The sequence below is a fragment of the Protopterus annectens genome, chromosome 9.part0 (genome assembly GCF_019279795.1).
Source record: "Protopterus annectens isolate FY-2018-M chromosome 9.part0, PAN1.0, whole genome shotgun sequence".
NCBI lineage: Eukaryota > Metazoa > Chordata > Ceratodontiformes > Protopteridae > Protopterus > Protopterus annectens.
In genome coordinates this window covers 952,717,326-952,737,071 of record NC_056743.1, presented here as the reverse complement: position 1 = coordinate 952,737,071, position 19,746 = coordinate 952,717,326, and positions in this window count along the sequence as shown.

Below are 19,746 nucleotides of genomic sequence, written 5' to 3'. Positions count from 1 at the left end.
AGGTTTGTGAAAATAAAGGATGAGATGGACAACATGCATGGAATGTTATGGTAAGAACATGACTTCTTTATGCAATGTAGTCAATCTCCCCTTTATTCTCGCTAGTGGGACTGCATCCCAAGCAACTGAACTCTTGGGTAGATCATGGGAGAATATTCCTCAGAACCACAAAACGAAAGGAGGCTGTACTCCTAGAGGCCAGAGCCACTTTGTAAGGAGTAATAAAAGTATGAGATTTTGCCCAGGTAGCTGCAGCACAGATATTATCCAGTGGTAGTCTGGCCTGAAAAGCTGCAGTCATGCCCACAGATATAGTGGAATGAGCTTTAACAACATTTGGGAGGGCTCTGGTTTTAGAATTGTAAATGTGGGATATGCATAATAATAGCCATCTAGATAATGTGACTTTTGAAACCGACTGACATTTCCTTTTGTCAGAATATGAGACAAAAAGCTGATCTGATTTTCTGAATTTCAAAGTTGTGTATGAATAGAAACGTAATTGTCTGTGAACATATAGGAGATGCAAGGAATACTCTCCTTTATTTTGGAAGCTGGTTAAGGATATTTTCCGTCACAACCTTGGGTAGAAAGGATGGATTAGTGCGTAACAGCAGGACAAGGCCTGCAACTCAGATACCCTTCTGGCTGAAGCAATCGCCACCAAGAACAGGAGAGATATTTCAGGTCACATGTGGCTGAGAGCTCAAAAGGAGGAAATATAATATTGGATAAAATAAAATTGAGATCCCAAGGGGGCATTGGATGTTTATATGGAGGTCTTAACATAACAGTACCCTTCAAGAAAGCTCGGCAAAGTCTGTGTGACATGATAGGATGATCATTTTCTCCAATATGAAAATTAGAAATTGCAGCTAGTTGAGCTTTAACTGAAGCTGCTGCTGCTCCATCAGTGAAGATCTCTGACAGAAACTGTAAAACAGAGTGAACTGGTGCTGTAAAAGGGTCTATTTTTTTTAAAGTTTGCCCATACAACAAACTTCTTCCATTTGCTTTTGTAAAGTTTTCGAGCAGATGTTTTATGAGATGATAATATAATATGTGTGACTGGGGAGGAGAGGGATGAAAACTTGGCAATTAGAGGAACTGGGGCAGCCAAGCTGTCAGATTTAGGGTATCTAGATTAGGAAGAACTATTCCTGACGGGTGTGTCAGAAGGTCTGGAACTGGGTCCAGAATCTAGGATTTGTCTCATAAGATGAGGCTCAAGAAAGGGGAATCAGATTTGATGTGGCCAGTAGGGAGCAATTAGAATAACGGTTATCTCCAACAAACTTGCTTTCTGTAGAAACTTTGGAATTAGAGGAATCAGAGGGAAAAGCATATAGAAGTCTCAGGGGCCAATCATGAACAAATGCATCCTTGGTGACTTCTCTGTAGGAGGGATCAGGGTGAAGTAGTTACTGCATTTGGTATTTATGGGTGATGCAAAAAGGTTGCAGTAAGGCTGGCTCCATTTGTGGAAGATCACTTCTGTAACTTTCTGATTGAGAGACCACTTGTGCAACCATAGAATGGCGCTGCTCAGCTTGTCCTCAATGGTGTTGGATTTCCCTGCAATGTGCATTGCTATTAGAAAGCAGTTGGAGGCTATCACCCAGTGCCGGACCCTCAGAGCTAGTCGACAAAGTGGGTACGATCTGGTTCCCCCCTGTTTGTTTATATACCATATTACAGACATGTTGTCCTTCTGGATTGCTATCGTTCCCAGAGGAAGAGAGTCCTGGAATGCTTACAATGCTAAAAGCACCACTCTCATCTCTAGGACATTTATATGCAAGTGAGCTTCGTGATCTTGCCAGATGCTTTGAACTGTCTTCCCGAGAAAATGTCCCCACCCTATCTAGGAAGTGTCTGTGGTCACCATGGCCAGAGGTTGAGGAGGAATGAAGTCTTGAAGTACTGAAGGTGAGTGAATCCACCACTCGAGATGTTTTTTGCAGGCAATGGTTATAATAATCTTGTGAGACATTGGAAGTTCCAAGATTGACCACTGAGCAAATAGTATCCACTGAAGAACCCTCATGTGAAGACGAGCTAGGGGAATTAGTATGATGGATGCAGCCATTTTCCCTAGGACCTGGAGAACTAGCTTTGCAGTGGCTTTTGACTTCTTCATTAGAATTCTGACAAAATGACTGAAGTCGTCTACCCCGTCTTGTGGAAGTCTTGCTATTTGAGATGTAGTGTTTATCTCTGCTCCTATGAACAGTAAAGTTTGCGATGGCTCTAGTGCAGATTTTTCATAATTGATGGTACTGAGAGGAGCAGAGTTGAAGGACATAATTCCTTGACTGAAGTAAACGATGCCTGGTCGGGGTGGTTATCAGCCAGTCATCCAAGCATGGAAACACATGGAATCCTTTGCATTTCATGTGAGCCACTACTACTGCTATACATTTGGAGAACACTCTGGGGGCTGTAGTGAGACCAAAGGGCAGAGCTCAAAACTGGAAATGACTGGTTTCTAGCAAGAAGCGCAAGAACCTCCTGGACCGCCTGTCCATTCGAATATGGTAGCACGTATCCTGAAGATCTACAGAGCACATCCGATTGTCTTTTTTCAGAAATGGAAGTATCGACTGTAGTGTCACCATCCTGAACTTGGTCTTCTTTACTGATTTGTTCAAATTGCTGAGATCCAAATTGGGCCTCCAGTTCCCTGTTCTCTTGGAACTAAAAAGACTTTTGAATAGGTCCTGGATCCTCTCTTGTCTGCGGAGACTTCTTGGATGACTATTCTTGTTAGCAACTTTTGAATTTCTATAGTTGCTTGTTCCTTTTGACTGGGTGGAACATCTGGAACCACTTTTGTTTCTGTGGATAGGAAGGGAGAGGGGAAAGATGTATCCTCTGGATATTATGTCCTGCACCCATCTGTCAATTGTTATTTCAGCCAGGTTTCCCGGTGCAAGGACAATCACACACAACTGCCTCCAGAGGCGAGCAATCGGGCACTCCTTTAGGAGTGCTGGAAAAGTCTCCCAAAGAAAGATTCTCTGGAGCCTTGGTTTTGCAGGCCTCCTCTGCCATGAGGGTGGCATCTTTCATTATTTTTCCCCCCTCTGCCTCTGGAGGAACTTTCATCTTGTGTGTCTTGGTAAGACCTCTGAGATTTTTCTGAACCACATTTTCCCACTACTTTTTTGATCCTTGGAAAAGGGTCTAGTAGTAGTGGAAAAAACACCACACTCCAATGGCAGACAAGGTCTTTCCCTCTTGTTCACACCTGGTGAGCATTTCCTTCACTTTTGTCCCAAAAAGAGAGGAGCCATCAAAAGGGGCATTAATGAAGGAAGACTTGAAGGGCTCAGTGAAATTGCAAAGATGCATCCAGGCCTGTCTCCTAAGAGAGATACTTGAGCCTGCTGCCCTTCTCATTCCATCCTCTGCATAAGAACTGAGTCTCTTGGATGAGTTCAAGGTAGCAAGCTGAGCATTGACTTTCTCTGCCACTGCATCAGTTACAACCCCTTGGAGGGAGTCTGATAATTATTTAATCAGGTCCCTCTGCAGTCTAGTGAAGTGAGTGAGTGAGATAATTCAGAGACTGCAAAGCAAAGGTCGCTGATGAGAAGACATGCTTCCCATACCTATCCATAGTCCTAGAATCCTTATTAGGAGGATAGATAGAGGTACTCATCTCAGAGAGTTCCTTCTTAGTGGCCACCACCACAACCATGGCATCAACCCCTACACCCTTTTTTAGAAAACTTTTTTCTTTTGGGGCAGTGATTTATTTATTTGTCCTTCTAGGAGTAGGGTCTATGGTGTCCAGGGTCTCCCAAGCCTTTCGTGCAATTAATTTGACAAGCTCGTTGAAAGGAGAAGTAATCCAAGAAGTTGATGGGTGAGATGCAAAGGCCTTCAGGAAGACCAAAGGGTGGAGGGCTGCCAATCAGCTCTCTGTTTTAATATTTCTAGGATGTCTCCAAAAGAGACATCTTCAGGGGGTGATCATGGGGACCCTTCTCCTTCATCAAGGTCGGTGTCAGATGTAAAAGACTCTTCCAGTGAGTCAAGATGCTTCCTCTTCCATGCCCTCTTCTGAAGGACCTCTTCAGTGGGATACTCTGGAGAGGTCTCGGAAGAGGGGGAAGTACCCTGAAGTACATCCTCAGGCCTAAAGTCTCTGTGGACCTGTGGAGAGGGCTCATGAGAAGACAAAGACACCTTACCTGCAGAGGGAGGAAGAACCAAAATAGACTGTGTGCCAGACTGCAAAGTAGGCAAAGCCCTTCTCATCGCCTCAATGGCAGACCCCCCCCCCACTCTGAAGAACTCCCAAGATCCAACAAACATGTTGTCGGAGCTGAAGAAATCTCCAGAGCAGAACACAGTAGCTCTGAAGCAGAAGTAGGAGCTGAACTCACCTGTGCCGAGGCCCCCAGAGGCATAGTTGGATCTGAAGAGATCCAAAAGGTCTCTGTGTCCCTGACAGGGGAGTGTCGGCTCCCAGAGATCTCCTGCTCTGAAGGCATGGAGGCACTTAGGGCAAATGTCAGATCTGAGGAAGGTATCAGTCCTGGACCAGACACCAATACTGACACAACCTGGATACTGGAATCTTCCAGCTCCGAAGCAGGGGGACGGATCAGAGGAGGAAATGTAACAGAAGAGGGGGTCTGAGTCTGACCCAATTCCTTTGGGCTCAGATCCAACAGAAGTTTGACCAAAGCAGGTGTCTTCAAAAGTCTGTCTATCACCCTATCCATGTCTTCAGCAGATAAACTCCTGGTAGACTTAGTGGACAGGGTAGGTGACCTTGATGTAGCTAACAGTGGAGAAGGGAGAAGAGAAGAAATCTTCTCAATAGAAGAAGATTGGCTCCTATGTCTACATTCAGTGGAAGTAGTCGATGAAGTTTCCCACTCTGAGGAAGTTTCGGAACCAGGAGGAGATGTCTGCTCTGATAGAGCCTTCAGATCTGTCAATTTTGAAGCCTTCTGCCTCGGCTCCAACAAGGATCCTCAGCTCCGATGAAGGTCTTTTAGTTGGCTTTTCTGAAGATTCAGGAGATATAGCCTCATAGAAAGGTAATTTTAAAAGGCCTTTCAAAATGAGTTTATTTTTATGTCCCATTAATGCCTGCTGGTTGAGGTTGTAAGCAAATGGAACAAGACTCCTGCAGATGAAGAGGCCCCAAACAATACACATACAAAGTGTGAGAATTGCAAAGGGGCATCTTTTTACTGCATTTTTCACACTTCTTGAAGCCCAAAGGCTTGCTTTCCTGATTTAGGAACATGATTAGGAAAGGAGAGAGAGAGAGAGAGAGAGAGAGAGAGAGAGAGAGAGAGCAGACAAGAATACAACAGTCACTCTAAATAAAGAACAAGTCCTCTAACTTAAATGGACATCATCCACACACGCACAAACAGTAATCTAAACATTTTCAACTCTGGTAAAAAAATAGAAATGTACTGCTACTACTAATTTATTTATTTATTTTTTATAAAATGAGAAAGAAAAAGATAAGATAAGGAATGTCCTCTAACTAAAATGGACGTTCCTGGATGCCATCCATCTAATTTAAACAGACATCTAATGAGGGAAAAAGCTGGGTAAAGAAGTAAAATAGGGAAGTATTTTAAAAGGTATTAAGAACTAGAGAGAAAGATATTTTATACTAAAATAAAGTAGTGAAAAAACTATGTACTTAGCCCAGAGCTATAGCTGATGAAACCCCTTCACTGTACAGCAAACAAGATCTGGGGGCAAACAAGATCTGAGGTAACTAAGAGAATGCATTATGGGCAAAGAGTGAGGCCCACAAGCTTTGCTGAAGACCTCGAGCTGGAGAAATGGCCGAGACAGATCCGACTCATCGGATCTGACCCACAAGTGAGAAAAAGGTGAGACTGACAACATCACATCAGTTATTTAACTGCACTCAGTTGCCACATATTTTTTTGTATAATACTGATGTGTTTGGTTCAACACCATCATTGTATCACCTCAACTACAACCCCCCCCCTCTTTATTTGTTGATGGCATCAAAATATTATCCAGGTAAGTGAACTGAGTTGTATGTATAGAACCTTTTTTAGCCTTGATGACCTAAGCAAAAAGAACCTGTACAATCCACATAAGAAATAGATTACAACTTAGTGATGGGTAATGCAATGTACAAATATAACACTGTACAACAGAAGAACACAAAATTAGTGAAAAGTGAATATGTATGTATTCTGTCAGTTTAAGAGAAATTACTATTTATATTCATATCTGCCATGTATGTGATAAGACATGCAGACACTAGTTTCCTCCTTTTTTCCTTCAGACCATGTTCATTTTATTTCAAAGTTTAATTTTTAATGCTATATAAATTATAATATAAATAATAGACACTATACCAGACAGGGTAAGTGTGCTGAGTGCAGTGTGCACGTAAATGAAACATGAATATAGAAATAAGTAAGAGGGGAGGGTAAACAGCAAGGGTGACAACAATAGATGGGTTACCAGGCAGGGAAAGTGTACTGAGGACAATGTACACAGAAATCTAAGCGATGCATACAGAAATACGTAGCAGGGGTGAGTAAATGTTCAAATTGTACAAAGATAATTGATTTAATTGTGCTTATGTCACAAAGATAAATTTGTAATAATAAAGTTGTGTAATATATATGCCATAAAATTAATAGTGGTGACACGTCGTGAGCAAATATGGGCAAATTAGAGTAGACATGATATTATAAGATGTGACAGCTACACAAATTAACATTGTAACATAGGGGAATACATGACATATGAATGTCATTAACATGTTGAGTTCAGATGACAGTTATCAGAAACAATACATACATTATGGGATATTTGCATTGAGTACATTTAGTCAATATAACTTGTTGGAAAATAAAAATGTCTCAAGCCACAATCACCTTATGCAAGAATCTAACCCATCCCATTAGTGTTAACACTGAGCTGTTTTTAACAGCATATGCCACAGAAATAGGCATAACACATGTAGGAGGAGGTTCACCCATGAAGGGAATTATGCACTTAATAATATTCTAATGGTTATGCATTTCATATATAGGTGTGTGTGTGATGTTACAAATATGGGAGCAGAGTGTGACATAACATAAGCCAGGATGGTGCAGTGGTGCCGTGGTAGCATTGTTGCCTCACAGCAAGAGGTTCTCTGGTTCGATTCTAGACTGGGGTGCCTTCTGTGTGGGGTCTGCATGTCCTCCTTGCATTCATGTGGGTTTCCTCTGGGTGCTCCGGTTTCCTCCCATGTTACAAAGACTGCATCTGGAACGTTTCTCCCCAGGCATCCGCTGAAAATTGGCTTTGTTCCAAGTCAGACTTTGTGGTTAACAAATGTTAAATAAATAAATATATAAATAAATAAAAACAATACCCTTGCATAAGGCACTCCTGCCTGACACAGCTATTGTGCAGACAAATAAGAACACATGCAAACAGTATACTATGAGACAAAGTCTTCTATAGAGCTGTGTACTGTCAGCATTTGCCACAGAAGGTAGCAATGGATATTGTCATAAACACCTGAAATCAATATGCAAATTAAGAAAGGATCCCTCATAATGAGCATAATATCAGCATGTCAGACTGATGGCAATTAATTGAGTATGGTCATGTCAGCAGAGTTGTAATCAGTGCTATATCAATTGTCCTTGGTCAAGGAAGGTTTCTTTGTATTATTGTATACATACAACCCAAGAACTGGAGCACAGTCATTTACACAGCACTATTCAATGCATTTGCCACACTAGCACTCTCACCATGGTATTGGTAAAACAAATGTCTACTGCCATGAAATCCTAACCTACATTCACATGTGTTCATGCAATATATCAAGGGATAATACTAATGAGATGTTATGCTTGTTAAGTGTTATCAGTATGTTCACACAAAATGATTTTCTATGCTAGAATTGAGCATCAATAGGTTCATAGGTTCATACTAGGCTATCTGCCCTGGGGCAATTATAAGCCTAGCCCGATTCTGTATGGCTTACGCCACCCCTTGATTTGAGTATACTGTGCCCTTTTTAAGGTTTAGTTTACTGTGCCTCTGTCTAATAGTGACATGGGAGTAATCCCTGGGACAAACCTATGATCCCCCATCCACCTATCGAGATTCTTCTTGAAGAGATTCAGTGAGGTGCTCTGCTTCACATGAACTGGAATTCTATTCCAGAGCGAAGGGAGCCTCTGGGTTATGAACCTGTCCCCCCAGCAAGTTCTATTTATTTCTGTGCTGAGGTTCAAGTCCCTCGAGCGTGTGGCTCTAAGGGATTTAGATTTACTGAGGTGGAGCATGTCCATTAATTCTGGATTTGACATAGCTTTGTATGTCAGGCATAGATCGCCTCGAAGTAGGCGGTATGCAACTGAGTAGAGCTGGAGTTTTTTTAACCGAGCAGCATATGGCATCTGTTTGAGACCCTTGATCCTCTTGGTGAGATACTTTTGGGGTCTTTCTAATTGCTGCAGGTGTCAGGTAAGGTACATCCCAAAAGGGGCATTGTATTCTATGACGGGCCTGATGAGGGATGAATAAAGGGGCATGATTACCTCTCCTGATCTAGATGTGAAACCCTTCATGATGAGGTGGGCTATGTAGAAGGTCTTTCTAACCACTTTGGCAATGTGGTTTTCAAAGGAGAGATTGCTATCAACTTGGGTCCCCAGGTCCCTAATAACTTTCTCTGTACTTAATGGGTTTCTGCCTATGTGGTAATTTGTGGGCACATTGTTTTTGCCAAAGGGTATGACTATACATTTTTTGGCATTTAGCTTTAAACCATGGCACTGGCACCAGTTATCTGTCTCTGTGAGACCTTTTTGAAGGATGTTTGTGTCAGCTGGAGAGTCAATTATGGCACCCAGTTTGCAGTCGTCTGCGAACTTGGTGAGCCATAGTCCTCCCACGTTTGCCTGTACCTCAGAAAAGTATATACCGAACAAGAGTGGTCCCAGGACAGAACCCTGTGGGATGCCACTTGTGACCGGTTTCGAGTCTGACATGGCTCCAGCAACTCTCACTCTGTGGGTTCTGTCTTTGAGCCAGTTTGCAACCCATCTTGTGACATAGGGGTTTATATTTAAGCTGGATAGCTTATCTATGATGCCCGAGTGGGGTATTGTGTCAAATGCCTTTGCAAGGTCCAGATAGGCTGTGTGGACTACCTTCCCTTCATCTATGGCTTTGGTGACTGTTTTGAAGAAGCCAACCAGGTTCAAAAGGCAGGATCTGCCCTTGACAAAGCCGAACTGGGTAGGATCTAGTGTCTGTAGGTCCCCAATGTCTTTGTTTATGAGCTCCATGATGATCCTCTCCATAGCCTTGCAGACTAAGCTAGTCAGGCTTATAGTTATAGTTATAGCTTATAGGCTGGATAGTTTCCAGGGTCCGTAGAGGCTCCACCTTTGTGGAGTGGGACCACTGTTGCTGTACGCCATTCTGTGGGCACATATCCTGTAGTGAGGCTGAGATTGTATAGCTGTTTTATTTGAGGGATTAGTTCCTCTTGGAGTTCATGTAGGACGCAACCTGGGATGCCATCTGGTCCCATGGAAGCAGTGTTTTTTGCTTTGGAGAGGGCAGCCTTTACCTGAGCATCAGAGATGTTTGGGAGGCAGTCCTCTGCCGGGATAGATACTTGCTCTTTTGGGGGGGTGGAGAAGTTTGCACTGAACCTGTCTGCCAGGATATTGGCGATGTCTGTGGGTTCAGTGTATTTTTTGTCATTTAGAATCAACTCAGAACAAGTCTGGGAGTTGCATCCCAGGTTCCTAACATAACTGAAAAAGCCTTATGATTGTCTTTGGTGTCCTGTGCAATTTTTCTCTCGAAGCTGGCCTTGGAGGATTTTATGAGGGATCGTAATTTTTTGCTAGTACTGATTAGAGATGCCTTCCCTATTAGGGATTTTGCTCTATCATGTAGTAGCTTCCTCCTTCTGTTGTACAGTTTATTTATGGCAGGGGTCCACCAGACTGGACGCCTGCCTTTGAATGATTGGGTCTTGGTTTTGTTTGGGATAGCATGATCCATGCATTCCTGGAGATGTCCGTAGAATGCGTTTATATAGGATTCTGCAGTTTGAGCCGTAGTTTCCACTGGCCCTGGGGCCTTGAAGGATTCCACTTCGGTTTTGAGAAGTGAGAAGTTCGCTTTTGAGAAGTTTTTCACTGTGGTTTTCTGGGCTGGGGGTGGACATCCAGTGAAATTAATTTATGGTCTGATCTTACCAATGAGGGATATACTTCTGGTGTGGAGCACAGAGTCCCCATGTTGGTAATGATCAGGTATAGTATGTTGTCCCCTCTTGTGGGAGTGGTGACTAGTTGTTCCATAGCATTTGAGTTTATAATTTCCAGGAACCTTTGGGCTAAGGTGCTGGGGCTTGAGTAGTGCTCCCAATCAATGTTTGGGTAGTTGAAGTCGCCCAATATAATGGTGTTCGGAGAGATCTTCATGTTCTCCAATGTTTTCAGGAAAGCCGAGTGGGATTCCTGACTTTGAGAGGGTGGTCTGTAAGATGCTATAAACTGAAAAGCAGTCTTGCCCACTGTTAGTTGCACATGGATGGTCTCCGATACCGTGCAATGCCACTAACCTGGAGGTGTGGTTATCCTTGATAAATATGGAAACTCCCCTCCTTTTGTGGTTTGGTCCGGGTTTTGGGGCCGAAAAGCATGATATGAGGTATAGCCTGGTAGTGCTGGGGTGCTCTCTGGAGCCTTGAACCAGGTTTCTGTCACTGCACAGATATCTATGTTCTCCATACTGAGGAGAGCTTCGAGTGCGTGCATCTTGAGGTTAAGACTTCTGGCATTAAGCAGCATTACCCTTAGTTTCTTGTTCCTTGTGCTGTCTATGGGGGTGGGTTTGACTTTTGAGCATTGCCTAAAAAAGGCACTATGGGGGTGGCAAGAGCCTTTGCCAATATCCGAAAGCCCAGTGGTGACAGGTGCAAGCCGTCCCTAGCGAAGCAACGTGGCTTGTCGAGCATGTCATCCCAGGCTGACAGACACTGGATCCCCTTTGAATGACACCAAAATTTTAGCCAATTGTTAAAATCGATCATTTTGTCTTTGTACTGTGGCATCATTCTAGGTGAGGGTAAGATGCTGCTCAAGGTCAGGGTCATACCAGCCTGGGCTACATGATCAGAGAGCTTCTCTATGTCTCTTTTCATGTAGTCCAGGGAGGTGCATCTCAGGTCATTCACACCAGCATGTACAATGACTGAGTCATATTTGTATTTGCTTTGGAGTGACCTGAGTGCTTGCGTTATGTGGCGGATCCTAGCACCCGACAGGCAGCTCAACATGACCTTCTCTTTATTCAGCCTGGTGAGCGGGACGTCAGTGTGTCTGACAATAGAGTCACCTATTACAAGAGTATCAGGTGTGTTATTCAGCCTTAAGGGCTGTGGCTGCTTGGCATACTGACTTTGTGGGCTATGTGTTGTGTGTGTTTTGTTTTGAGGTAGTGTTTGCTTGGATGTCTGCTTTGGAGGTCTCTGTTGCTTAGGTAGATTTTTATTTAGAGCCTCTGCATTTGTTTTTGTGTATTTATGTGTTTGGTTCGCTGATGTGGTGGGACTATGTGATACTGGAATTGTGTTGTGTGAGGTTACCTTCTCCTCCTGACTGGTTACACCAGTTTTGAGATGAGAGAGCTCAGCCTCCAATTTGGCTAAATAGTTGCATCTCTCACATATATTTGAACCTGTTTGGAGGAGGAGAGGGTTGTCCGTGTACATGAGACAGTTGTAACATTGCCTCAAAATTCCCAGATTCACCAGCTGGACTGGAGAGGAAACCATTGACTGACCTTTGGACATGCTAGAGTAATATAGGGAAACTGAATTTAAGACAGACCAATAGAGGACAGGGTAATCGTAGAGAGTATAAGAGTAAGTAGTGCTTATGGTTTAATAGTGCTAACTTGTAGGATTACTTAATTGGACCAGTGAAGGGCCTTAGAATGAAAATATGGTGTTTAAATTGAGAGATAGAGCAGTTCTAAGGGAAAAAGTGAAGAGCAGACTTTGTGCAGCCAGGAATAGTTTAAACCCAATTAGGTGGCGCTGCCCGCTGTTGCGCTATGCACAAAAACTCGCAAAACCGTGCAAAAGAGGGTTTTAAGAGAGGAAGATGAAGGAGTTTGGAATTGACCCAAAATGGCCAAAAAAACTACAGTTTCAAGTTAGTAACCACTCCCACAGGGGCAAGCAGGATGCTCAATGTTTTTCACTGCCACTGATCAACAGAGAGACTTCCCTTTAGCTCAAGCAAAAAATGGCCTCCAAGAAACTTACAAACAGTTCAAGAACAGCAAGCCTGTAACTGAACTTTTTTAAATCTCAGAAAAGTGGGAAAAAAGCAAGATTTTTTTTTTTTTTTTTTTCAGAGATAGCAGAGGTTCACAAGTATCAACAAGTTATAACAGTGCAGTAAATGACCCCACACAAGAGTGTTAGGCCAAAGACAGATAAAATGCAAGTTTTGAGAAAAAAACGATTTTAAAAATAAGTGCAAACAGGAAATTCAGTAAACAGCTCTAGGTTGTGCTCTAAATACAGTTACTAATGCAGAAATCAAGTTTAACAAGCCAGAAAATGCTCAAAATAGGCGGCTATGCAGAAAAATTTAGCAAATAGAGGAAAAATACTTAAAATCTCAAAAGTGTCTCCTTTCTTCTCTCAGCGTTTTCTCCTCTTGGTGGGTGCTTCACCAACAGCCAACAAGCCTGAAAAGACACCAAAACCATGAGGCAACTAGGTTTTAAGAGAGGAAGATGAAGGAGTTTGGAATTGACCCAAAATGGCCAATAAAACTACAGTTTCAAGTCAGTAACCACTCCCACAGGGGCAGGCAGGCTGCTCAATGTTTTTCACTGCCACTGATCAACAGAGAGACTTCCCTTTAGCCCAAGCAAAAAATGGCCTCCAAGAAACTTACAAACAGTTCAAGAACAGCAAGCCTGTAACTGAACTTTTTTAAATCTCAGAAAAGAGGGGAAAAAAGCAAGATTTTTTTTTGTTTTTTTGTTTTTTACATAGATAGCAGAGGTTCACAAGTGTCAACAAGTTATAACAGTGCAGTAAATGACCCCACACAAGAGTGTTAGGCCAAAGACAGATAAAATGCAAGTTTTGAGAAAAAAATTATTTTAAAAATAAGTGCAAACAGGAAATTCAGTAAACAGCTCTAGGTTGTGCTCTAAATACAGTTACTAATGCAGAAATCAAGTTTAACAAGCCAGAAAATGCTCAAAATAGGCTGCTATGCAGAAAAACTTAGCAAATAAACAGAGGAAAAATACTTAAAATCTCAAAAGTGGCTCCTTTCTTCTCTCAGCGTTTTCTCCTCTTGGTGGGTGCTTCACCAACAGCCAACAAGCCTGAAAAGACAAGCTGTACAACTCCTCCAACAAACAATATGGCTGTTAATTACATGTGCCTCAGTGGGACTGTCATCACAGGTGTTGAACTCCACCTGTGTGAAGTCACTAAATCAGCTGTACTTTATTTGTCCATAATTTTAGTCTGCTAAAATGGATGGGGAGGCATCTGCTACTCTATACGTACACAGTAGAATGGGGGGATGTCATTCCTGGAGAACAGTTAAGGCCACAAACGCTTACAATTACTCATTGCTGGTTTGAAACACTTGCCTAAGCATTAAGAAAATCAATGCAATAGTGGGATCAATGAATGTGCCACTGTATAATGCATTGTGAATTGTTATATGCATGGTTATGTGAAAGTATTACATCATGTGTATGAATCAATATGTGTCCTTGTAATTACTTATAAATAATCTTGCTGTATGTCAGACAACATTGCCTAATGCTTGGTATATCCAGACACAACTGTGGCCCCCTGCTGTTGTCACTGTGGCAGCAGAACAGCAATTATGTACAATGTGGATATAGTCTCACATTTGGAAAACATGCCTTACTTAGGCAGCAAACTACATTACCTCATCTCATGTCCTCAGTCCTCAGAAGGAATCTCACTACAACGAGTATAGAAGGACAGTCTATTCAAATGGTAGCATCAGTCTTCAATAGAGCCTTTCAAAAGGATATTTAGAATAAACTCTTGTAACAGGAAACAACATCTACAAATGAACATTAAATATGTATGTGACAACACTGTTAACATGTACACTGACTGTAAGAAGTCACGTTGGGATTTGAACTATATACCTAACATCACAGACTAATGAAGATTTGCTGAAACACAAGTGCAAATTGATATTTATTTTACAACTGTGACACAACATTGTGTATTACCTTGATGTTTCGGCTAAAAATTGTTTGTGCAGCACAAGCACATTGTATAGACATACATCATGTATGTATTTACAGCCTGTTCTGTATAGTTAGAGGAAGAGGCATACAATCACAGAAGACAGTCATTCCTGTATTTGAACTCCCTGCCTATCTACTGACACAATCTACACACTGCCGTATTTGAACTCCCTACCTATCTACTACTGACAGAATCTATGTACAAGTGTATCATATGCATGTGTCACAGGAGACGGCTGACTTTAGAGCTGTGAGACTGCATTATAGAAATGATGACCTCATCACTGTGTTGCAGACAGTATGCGTTTGTGGAAAAGGGGATATAGGATTGATCTAAATATGTAAATGATTCTGACCAGTGGTAGTCAAATAAGCACAGCTGTTGAATTAATTAATTAATTCTCTAGTGATGTTATGGACACACAGTCACATACAAAAGTTGACTGTTGCAAGATTAGAACCCCCTACATATCTAAAGGACATAGTACTTGAGAAAGCACCAATGCAAAAGTCTGATTTCAACAGTGTGACAGTGCACTTTATAGGGGATGACACCAGCATTGTATTGCAGAGAAGATGATGCTGGAAGAGTGGTCTGATATTGATGTGGACTCATGATGCAGTGTAAAATTTTCCCCAGGTTACTATTTCAGGGAGGCAAGCAGTACATAAGGTCATATTTACATGAATCTATACACAACCCACATACACACCAGTTGACTACTGTGAGATTAGAACCCCCTACCTTATCTAGTTACACAATCTAGAGAACAGAGTGGTTAACTCAAGCATCACTGCAGAAGTCTGACTTCTACAGTGTGACAGTGCATTTTGCAGAGGATGACATTAGTGTTGTGTTGCAGTGAAGATGATCTTGGGAGAAGAGTCTGACACTGATGTGGACTCACTCTGCAGTGTAAAAGATTCCCCAGACTACAATTTCTGTGAAGCCAGCACTACATGTTTTCATGACTCTATACACAACCCGCATACATATACACACAAGCTGCCTGCTATAAGATTAGAACCCCTTACCTATCTAGTTACATAATCTAGAAGATACAGCATTTAATGCAAGCAACTCTACAGAAGATTGACTTCTACAGTTTGACAGTGCAGTGTAGATAGGATTAGTTTCTCAATCTGTGTCAGAGAAGATATTGTGATGTTGATGTTTTTGTGCAAAGCTATATTTGTTAATATGAAGGCGTAAGTGCAATCTTATCATCAATAATACATATGTGCATACATACTGCTGACTTAGGTCAGCTATGCAGTCATTAATGTATATTGCAGAACTAAGACTGACATGTAACTGTGTTGTGTACATGAGACACACAACTTGTGAAACACAGAATGGACAATGAAGCATTCATGGCTCATCAGGTTAGGATGATGGTATGTAAACCTTATTGAATGCTCCTTATATTAGCAATAGTATCTGCTCATGAATGGACAATGTGCACTGTCAATACAAAACAATCCTAAATGTTCCATTTCAGTAGGGCTAAGTAATGATGAAGTATGTGTGCCAAGGCTCTGTGTGGTTGTATATCATTTGCAAGTTTAAGTGCTACAGTGCAGACCTAACTGTCCAGAATGAAGTGGTCAGTCAACCAGACAGTTCACTGCAGTTCACTAGAGTACAATTTCCATGTAATGAAGAAAAATCCAGTAGCAACACTTATATTTGTTCAAAATCTCTTCCTAAAATGCAATGCTGAGAAACTTATTTGCCAGATGTTTGCAAAGTATTAGCACGTGTGATTATACTTTGAGGTGTTGAACTTGTTCAGTGGTGCTCCCAGCCAGCCTTTGCACAAAAGAATCAGGGAGAAAATGTAGTGATTGTGATTAAATGTAGAACAGATATGTTTTAGGTTAACATGTTGCATATATATTCTTTGCATGTTGGAGACTACCTTTCACATGTTGGGGTCAAAGCTTAATTGAAACATGAATTGTTGTATTTGCCTTCCCTGTTTGCACAATGTTATGTGGTGAGTAAACAAGTTTTACCTGATGGAAAAAATTGAACACTTTAATTTGGTCTTCCTTCAGAAAACAGGCTTAGAGGTGATGACCTGCCATCAACACTCTGGAGAATACTGACTAAAGAAACTAGACCTGTCATCAAACTTTCTTTGTTGCACAAGGTGTAAGCTCAGTCAGCTAAATAAAAAAGCAGAGTTAAAGCAGTGTCTGAGTACATTCTGCAGATCATTTTACAAAAGGTGTCAAAATGTGATTATCATAATTAATTTTGATCATGACTGTAAGACTACATAGGAACGAGTATCCAAAATATGTTGATTGCCCAGATTGTGTCAGCACATTCAATAAAAGCATTAGGTAAGCAGCAGTATTCATTACAGTTATATCAATTGTAGCCTTTGTTACAGTTTATGTGATATCCAGCAGCTTGATACAAATGGAAAGGTAAGTGTACCACAGTGTATTGCCCTAACTCTGTTTTACTATAATCTACTGGATGTATTAGTATTTGCTGTATACAAACAGTGGCAATGCAGCGTAAGGGAAAAACTCACCATGCATCTATGAGACAGTTTAATCTATCTTGGTGCACCTCCCTGTTTGCCGCAATGTCTTCAGAAGCTGTACAATAGAAAGAGACATGAAAGCATAACAAATACCAGTCTTGATTGTCTACTGCATTCTATATACTTTAATGATTACGGGACAGTATACTTACACAACTGTCAGCAGTTCTAAACTCATACCCCCATAAGGAGATCATTCTTTCATGGCTTGAGGTCACTACAGTGGTGATGACAATTCTCTCCAGTGTGTAGGATGCCAGTTGCACTGGACACAACCTTAGATAATCTGTTCCAAGCCTCTACCTTATACTGAGATCCAGTATAAACCCCTGTAGCAGTCTACAGCTGTATGGCTTCATGTGGGCTACCACAAAATCTGGACTCCTCAACACTGCACCTCTATGCTTTAAACTTTGCACCATCATCTCCCATACCAGCCATGTCTGCAGAAGTCAAGCAACAACTCTGTGTCTGAACTAGTGCCAAATTACAATATCACATTTAACAACCAGTATGCAAACATGTACACCCATGCCAACTGTATTTGCACAATGGAAAGCAGAGAAATCCACTGCCAAAAAAGCAAGTGATTTTATCAAACAGCAGTGAAGTGTAAAACATGGCAGTGAGATTTGCCATGTGTGATGTTCAACCTATTCACACATTTTACACTGGTCAACATTGACATGCTTAATGGCTTGGCTTGTAAGCCTTGGTCTTTGGGAGAATAAATAGGATGATTTGAGACATATGTTTTGGGAATTACACACTGTAAAAAAAGTTAGTTGTATAAGGTGGGGATCAAACCTATGGAATAAATAATGCATACATTTTAAACAATATTATTATTTGTCAGTGCGACAAGAGAACTCCCTTTCAACCATGTTCATTACAGATATACTGCATTCAGTATGAATGGAGATATACTTCAGATAATCTTGTATGTGCATGACTTTAAGAAGCCCTGGGAGATGCTTTCCCATGAAAGAGGCAGTTTTACTGACTGTAAATATATGGCACATGGATAGACTTTCATGAGCTGAATAATACAGGTTGGGGTATCATACATAATAATTCACAACACATACTGCCTGAAACACAGAGTTGGGCTATGTGAGGAGTTAAGATGATTTTAACTAAAGTATTGTGCCCATCATAGATATGCAAGTGCATTTTCAGTTGTCTATCACAATTGTCATGCTTAAAGAAGTACACACATACAACCAAATGGGTTTCATAATTAAGTCAATAATGAGATAAACTACCTAGAAAAGTGTAGATATCAAAGCATTACTGATCACTTCTTGTAATCAAATTATTTATGATAACCATTTGTATGTATTGTTGCCTTCTAATCAAAGTGTTGTGAGAAACAGCATTCTGACACCTTTTGTAAAAAAAAAAAAAAAAAAAAAAAAAAGAGCTACCTTGATTTGAACTATGGATTGCCAGTGTTCTGTCTCAAAAGTCACTGCACTTACACTTTGTGCCAACGAGACAGTAACACAAGTAGATGTTCTCCAGTCAGTACTGTCTGGAGTGCTGACATCCACACATCGCTGCTAAGCCTGTTTGTGCTACAGAAGGCTGCCCAAATTAAATTTTTCACTTTTTCCTTAAGCAGGTAAGCTGGATTGTGTGCTACCCAGCAGTGAGCAAGTACAGGAGACAAGAAACTGAAAAAAACAGCATATGAAGTGTGATGAAATAAGTTATAAATCTTGAATAATAATTTCTGCAATCCTTCACACAGGATGGATTAGAACCCCAGGGTGACTCTGTTATAGGTCCAAAGTCACTACATTTAGAGCATGTGCCACAATCCGGTTGGAGGTATATATCATGTGCACCTCACTCACTCATTACAAATACTGTGCAGCTGTGACACGAGGAGTTGCCCTAACAAAGAATACAAAAATTAAATTGTTCACCTTTTCCTTCACCTGTGAGCTCTGCCATCAGCTAAGCAGTGTGCAAACTACAAAGGCAAATAAAAATATAACAATTTATATTCCACACCAGAAAACACGAGGACAAACATGACTTGTATTCCCATTCATTAAAAAGACATATGCTACATTTTCACATCTGCTGCAAGCATTACAAGCAGCATGTAGCTTCAAATTGGTTTCAAACCCTGCATCTTCTTTCCCATTTCTTTAAACTCATTTCATTTACACTTACGTGAGAAATAGAATTTCTTCTCTTATTGCTGTTCAGAGTGCAGTAGCAAAGCATACCTGAGCCACTCTAAAATGTGTTAGTGTGGCATTCCAAATTAAATTTCTGTTTGTAATTTAGGCAGTGGACTTCAGTTCATTGCCATGAAATGCTGCCAAAATACATGCAAATGATGAACCCAGTAAAAGAAAAAAAAATTGTCAGTAGTAGTAAATATCAGGGAATAATAATGAAAATGCAGGATTCTGATAATTTCCTATGTGTGTTACAACCTGATCATATGCTCAGGAAATATTCTCTAACTCTCTCAAACAATTCACTATCTGGATTTGAATTCTCAATTTAGTGCAATAACAACACACACACACACACACACACACACACACACACACACACACACACACACACACACACACACACACACACACACACACACACACACACACAATTGTGTTGCTTATCCCTCTTTGCCACTAACACAAGCTTAGAGTATTAATAAAAAATGTACATAACTTACATATCTGACTTAGAAGACCATCAAGTTACAGAACCAGCACAGGAAGATCAGAAAATGTTCCTTTCTAATTTGCTTGAATATATCTGGATGAATGTGATATTGACAATTTAGGCTAATAACATCCCACACCATATTAATGTAAGGTTGCTAACACTGCCA